Genomic DNA, 7,009 nt, shown 5'->3' with positions numbered 1-7,009 from the left:
TGGGACTGAGCGAAGTCCGAAGAACGGAAGAAAAACTGATACAATTACAAGATGGTCACCACCTGTTCTACTATAGAGGTAAGGACAAAGAAAGATCTAGTGGAGTAGGATTCTTCATCAACCGAGAAGTTGCTGGTAACGTAGTCAAGTTCAGTAGTTTATCAGACAGGGTAGCTTGGATTGTGATTAGGCTATGTAAAAGGTACACTCTAGAAATAGTTCAAGTTTATGCACCAACTTCACAGAGTACAGACGATGAAATTAAATCCTTCTATGATGATTTAAGTTGAGTAATGGATTAAGAAAAAAGTAAGTACACGTTGGTAATAAGCGACTTCAATGCTAAAGTTGGAATGAAGATGGGAGACGAGTCGTGCATTGGGAAGTTTGGAGCAGACGATTTTGCAGAGAACTACAACATGAGGATAATGAACACTTTCTTCCAAAAGCGCGAAGGTCGTAAATGGACCGGGAGAAGTCCAAATGGAACAACAAAGAACGAAGTAGACTTCATAATAGGAGATGAGAGCAAGAGTGTTAGCAATGTTACGGTCATAAATAAAGTCAACATAGGTAGTGATCATAGAATGGTAGGTTGCATGGCTAAATTCAATTCGAGGATATGAATTTGAATCCAAAGCTACTAACCTAATTAAAAGAAGGAGGACAATGCAGATTAAAAGCAGGAGAGACGAAATAGAAAGAATAGAACTAAACAAGCTTATCAACAAAAGGCAGAGATCAGAGAAAAAAAAGAAAAAAATGGATGAAATAGAGGAAACTATTCGGTAAGGTAAAAGTATCAAAGGAATTGAGCATAGACACGCTTTAGGAAGACAGCAAATGGTATGTTTGAAAGATAGAAATGGAGAAATCATTAACTGCAGAGACAGAATGGTAAAGAGATAAGAGGGATTTTATCAAGAGCTTTACTAATCGAAGACAGTATTTTAGAGCAGACTAGAGTGAAAGGTATTGTGGAGGCGGTGAAAGAGAGGAAGTGGAATTGGGCAGGTATGTTAGTGCGAACGACTGACGAGCGATGGAGCAAGTGTGTTACTGAGTGGACACCGCGAGATAGGAAGCGTGGAAGAGGGAGAACAGACAGGAGATGGAGAGACGAGATTGAGAAGCTTGCAGGAGTGACGTGGCAGAGGTTGGCGCGGTTGTGTGCATCATGGAATGCTATGAAGGAGGCCTTTGTTCAGCAGTGGACTCAGAATGGCTGATTTGATTTGATTATATATATATATATATATATATATATATATATATATATATATATATATATATATATATATATATATATGTGTGTGTGTGTGTGTGTGTGTGTGTGTGTGTGTGTGTGTGTGTGTGTGTGTGTGTGTGTGTGTGTGTGTGTGTGTGTGTGTGTGTGTGTGTGTGTGCTTACATATATGTTCATATATATATATATATATATATATATATAGAGAGAGAGAGAGAGAGAGAGAGAGAGTATATATATGTATATATATATATATACATATATATATATACATGATTTCAAGAAATCTACAGCGACAATGGCGTTGTTGAGTTTATATAGGAGCTTTAATTTCTCTCGTGCAACAAGTTTCTGTGGTGGTTCCAAATAGCTGAGAAGGTGTCCAAAAGACTTGTTGCACGAGAGAAATTAAAGCTCCAATATAAACTCAACAACGCCATTGTCGCTGTAGATTTCTTGAAATGTGTGTGTGTGTGTGTGTGTGTGTGTGTGTGTGTGTGTGTGTGTGTGTGTGTGTGTATATATATATGTGTGTGTGTGTGTGTGTGTGTGTGATTCACAATATATGGGATCATATTATATCGTGATCGACAGTTATTTCCCTCCCGGAAGAGAACTCAGAGCTCGTATATATATATATATATATATATATGACCTTACGCAGCGCAACGATATATATATATTATTTCAGCCCTGAGCGGGATATATATATATATAGTGGCAGCCGGGAACTCTTCCAACTGTGTGTGTGTGTGTGTGTGTGTGTGTGTGTGTGTGTGTGTGTGTGTGTGTGTGTGTGTGTGTGTGTGTGTGTGTGTGTGTGTGTGTGTGTGTGTGTGTGTGTGTGTGTGTGTGTGTGATTCACAATGGTCTGGGATCACGTGTTGGACTCGTGATCGACAATTATTTCCCTCCCGTAGGAGTACTCAGAGCTCGTATATGACCGGTCTTTGGGTAATGTTGTGACCTTACGCAGCGCAACGATACTGAAATTATTTCAGCCCTGAGCGGGATTCGAACCAGGACCTCCGTAGTGGCAACCGGGAACTCTTCCAACTGTGCCACGAGTGTGTGTGTGTGTGTGTGTGTGTGTGTGTGTGTGTGTGTGTGTGTGTGTGTGTGTGTGTGTGTGTGTGTGTGTGTGTGTGTGTGTGTGTGTGTGTGTGCGCGCGCGCGTAGAGAATACTAAACTGTTATATTAAATTTCTGCATCACTATCATACTGGAGAGAAAAGGTCAACGACTAACTAAAATAGGTCAGGTTCTGACCAAAATAGGTCATGTTCTGACTAAACCAAGCCAAAGTCTAATGAAAATTAAACAGTTAAATCCTGACCTAAACAAGCCAATGTCTGACCAAAAGAAGCCAAATTCACGCCAAAGCATGGCAAAATTCAGCAGGTAAAACTAACCTTTTCGCTGGACTCCGAAAGCAAGGAAAATCAGACAGAAATATGAATTTCTAATTTCCTCAAGTTTCGCCAGAAAGGACGTAAGCACGAGATCATATAGGTCAATCTTACCTCTTTCACGGGATACATGTCTACTGGAAGGGATCTTTATGTACAACAACGGCAGTTCCAAATTCTGCGCTTTTCTAGAGCTTTGAGTAAGACTATCATCTGTCGTAGAATCACGCACATAATCATCTTATCCTATACATCTGGCCAATATCGTCATGGAAACAAAAGGCTTCGTTCAGCATTGGACTCCAAATAGCTGATGATCGGAAAAGCATCTTCCATGCGAGATTCTGTTTAAAGGCATCAACGAGTTTATAATATCGAAGTTCTGTATCTACAAACCAGCCTAAATCAAACTAGATTAAACTAAATGTAAATCAAATCGACCAATCTAAATTAAAGTAAGCTAACTGACACTAAATTAAGCTAAAATGTGACAAACCAAAACAAAGACATCTAATCTTAAATTAAGGAAAGCTAAACTAAAATTCAACCAAACTAAATAAAACCAAATCAAATCGAATTACTCTACCCACTGCCATGAACTATGACTATCGAACAACTACTATCCAGTAACTACGTAAACTGTTTACTCAGCTACCATGATTCCCCAACCAGAAGCCTAATTTTCTGTTCCCCACATCTTGTACTGACGAACTAAAACAGATTCTGGAGCGGTTTTCTCATGACTTCTATACTTTATGTAGTGCTGTTCTTTAACCCCCTGGTGAAGACCACTTGCCAAGACTTTACACTTTACACTTTACATCCACAAAGTCCCCACTGACATCCCATCAAGCCCTCTTTTCTGCTCCCTACTGACCAACCAAAACAGAGATCCTCAACCGACTTTCTCATGACTCCTATGCTTTATGTACTGCTGTTCTTCATCCTCCAGGAGAACGCCACTTATCAAAACTAAACTGAATCGCTTTGCATCCACGAATCCTCTCTAGTTTTCTATCTGTCAACGCACATGTGGCCATCTCTGGCCCACTAGGGGACCCACTGTCCACAGCTTGAGGGCCACTGGACCAGAGAGTTCTTGGCTGTAGTCCAGCATTCTAGAAACCTGACTGGAAGAGCCCCATCGAGGTACGAGGTCAGTCCAGCATTGAACCCGAGGTGAGACGACCTAGCGAAGGCAAAACTTTTGAATTCATAAACCAACCAAGAAATGTACTCTTCGCCTCAAAAGGACTCTTTGGACAGTCACTAGCACAAGTCTTGACTCACTATACTTTCCCCTTACATGTACACAGAACTTTGATAGTGATTATTTCATAAATGTTCTAAGTACTGAATACATAAACACGGTACATGACAATGGGGTAGCTGAAGACTTTCGTTGCAGGTGGGGGGTGGGGGGTGGGGGTGAGGGGGATTCCTTTATCTGAATGAAATCATCTGGCTCTAGGCAGAATAAAGCTGTCTCCCAGGAACAAGCAAGAGAAAAAGACAGCTTAGACGATCGATTTTTATTTTATTAAACCCCGCGATGTGAGAAAACCTTGCTTACGCCGACTTCGTATTTCGGCAAGAGGAAAGAATTCCCTGAGCGCGATTCATGAAACAGTTTCAGAAAGGACAGCGCGACAATGGCCTTAGTCCCTTCACTAAGGCCGCTGAACGCTCACCGTCTCAGCGAACTTCCGGTTCGACCATAAGACTTCCGGGTTAACGGAATTTACCGGGTGTTTGTTCCGGTACCTCCTTTTTTTTTTTTTTTTTTTTTTTTTTTTTTTTTTTTTTTTTTTTTTTTTTTTTTTTTTTTTTTTTTTTTTTTGTTTTTTTTTTTTTTTTTTTGTGAAGTATCACTCCTACGGGCTTTGTTTGAGCCCATGATCATGTACCTCTTGTTCACTTTTCCGATAAAAAATTACGATGTCTACAGTATTCATATAGTTATGGCAATAGTTCATCTCAAAATAGTTCTTCTTTGACTCTTTTATATACAGGATGTCCCAATAAATTGTACTCACTTTTTACAATGATTCATATAGTTGTAGAATCCATTCGTCCCCATTATCAGTTATGTTTGAAAAATGGAGGTCATCAGTTTGAAATTAAAGACAGTCCGCCCTGCGTATTCGAAAATGTTCAAACTGATAACCACCGTTTGATTTTATTCACACATAATACGAACCAGCAAATTCAACAACATTACGAAGCGTTTCAAAGAGTGAGTAATTTTTTTTTTCTTTTGGGGGGGGGAGGTGGAGACACTCTGTATATGTAATGGTTATGCCGGATCCGTTCCTTCAAAGAACTAATTCGATCCCGTAAATTTTGTTTTAGCGAAGTTGTACCGACCTTGTCTATATGATTTATCTTAGTTCTATATTTACTAATTCCATGTAGAACTCGTATAGAACTTGAGGATTGCATAATCCCTTTTAACTATAGAATACTGGTATTCTGAAGATTCATTATCGTCGAGTTTTGTTCAATAGTATATTAAATCCTGCTGGTGTATCGTCACCACTATATTTTGTTGTCTCTTTGACCAATTGTGTAATTGCATTGATAACTGCTATATCTAATAGTGTATTATTCCTTGATTTTTTACTTCCATGTGTGTGTGTGTGTGTGTGTGTGTGTGTGTGTGTGTGTGTGTGTGTGTGTGTGTGTGTGTGTGTGTGTGTGTGTGTGTGTGTGTGTGTGTGTGTGTGTGTGTGTGTGTGCTGAGAATAGAGGAAGAGACAGCTTCTATCTGCTACTTCATCACCGTGAAGCGACCCCTGGCGTGTTCCTACCACGGCCTGCATATGAACGTTAAGCCTGAGTCTTAAACTACACGGGGATTTTATTTCTTAATTTTTCATGCCAATTATCCTCTATTTTTATCTACCATTCTAGTGGGATTTAATCTCTCTCTCTCTCTCTCTCTCTCTCTCTCTCTCTCTCTCTCTCTCTCTCTCTCTCTCTCTCTCTCTCTCTCTCTCTCTCTCTCTCTCTCTCTCTCTTTAAGCATGACGTAAGTTCAACATCTTTGACATTAATGATGTTTTCCCCAAATTCCAAAGACGGCATGTCACTCATCACTGAACAAGAATGAATTATAACTTTCATGATTTATCGCGGGTCCATAAAAATATGCAGAAGGCCTTACAACGGGGAGCCTCTTTTTGTACACGTTCGAATTTCAGATTTTATTCACAAGCAAATACTTGTCTTAGGCCGGGTTACGAAAGACAAGGCGCCTGCCCAAGGTAATTATTTTGTGCGTTCAAGCCAGTCATAATTCACGGAGCTTTATAATCGCATGATTCTTAATGATATACAATCACAATATCTGTCGGCACAGAACCTCCATTTGACGTAATATGAAAAGAATGTAGTCAAAACTTGAATTGGATAACAAAATCCTTAACAACACACTTCCAAAAAAAAATAATTCTAACATATACGTATTTCACTGGCAAGGAACAAGGGTAATGGGGGTATTCAAATTACTTCTGGTAATTACCTCAACTCTTCCAGAACCTTCTTTATGAACGAGCTCATTACTGCTCCCACATTATTTCAAAGAATTTTTGTCAAAGATTTTTTTTTTTCTATTACATTTTCTTTCTCCAAGATCATTCTTGGCGACGGACTCATTAACCCTGTAGTAATGTCCCTATGGACCAGAGTCACGTAAATTACTTTTATAATTAGAAAAAGAAAAAAATACGATTCATCCTTTGTAATGTCCTCCACAAAATCCCTCTTTTACTGATATTTTTCCTTCACACACACAACTCGATGGCAAAGTGGTACCATTCGCGGCCGCCACCACAGCGATCCGGATTCGAATCCTGACCAGGGCTGAAATAACTGCGCTGCGAGTTGTTACTCCAACTCTCACGGGCTGGGAGTTGAGTGTATATGTGCGTGTAAGGTCACAGCATTACCCATAGGTCGGTCACGTATGAGCTCTGAGCTCTCTTCCGGGAGGGGAATAGCTGTCCATCACGAGTCCAAACACGTGATCCAAAATCAGAAAGGGACTTGGTTCTCAAGGGCCTTGTCCGTCCGCCTCTCCAAAACCGCGCGTGAAGTCCGCGTTATACAAATTTACAAATGGGACGTTTCACAGATCAACAACCCCACAGTACCCATGAACAGATAAACTAACCCCACAAATTAGCATTAAAAAGGTAACAACCCCAGAAATGAGCTTGTTAATATAAATAGCCCAAACAGTGACGATCATTTAATTAAGTTTTGGTTTGGTTAGGTTAGGTTAGGTTAGGTTAGGTTAGGTTAGGTTAGGTTAGGTTAGGTTAGGTTAGGTTAGGTTAGGTTAGGTTAGGTT

The 7,009-nt window shown here is 39.9% G+C and overlaps 1 protein-coding gene across 1 annotated transcript in view; it reads left to right on the top strand.

Annotated features, from left to right (window-relative positions):
• The window catches only part of LOC143024356 (histone-lysine N-methyltransferase SETMAR-like), a 213,640-nt gene extending 212,543 nt beyond the window's left edge, over positions 1-1,097 (top strand). The window contains exon 2 of the mRNA XM_076183150.1: positions 973-1,097. The gene's annotated coding sequence lies outside the window, so the exon portion shown is untranslated. The remainder of the gene's footprint in view (positions 1-972) is intronic.
• Positions 1,098-7,009: the final 5,912 nt, after the last annotated feature.

Source organism: Oratosquilla oratoria, chromosome 4 (assembly GCF_046742065.1).
Source record: "Oratosquilla oratoria isolate Oo_2021 chromosome 4, ASM4674206v1, whole genome shotgun sequence".
In the NCBI taxonomy this organism is placed as follows: Eukaryota; Metazoa; Arthropoda; class Malacostraca; order Stomatopoda; family Squillidae; genus Oratosquilla; species Oratosquilla oratoria.
This window is presented reverse-complemented; position numbering and strand designations above follow the sequence as displayed.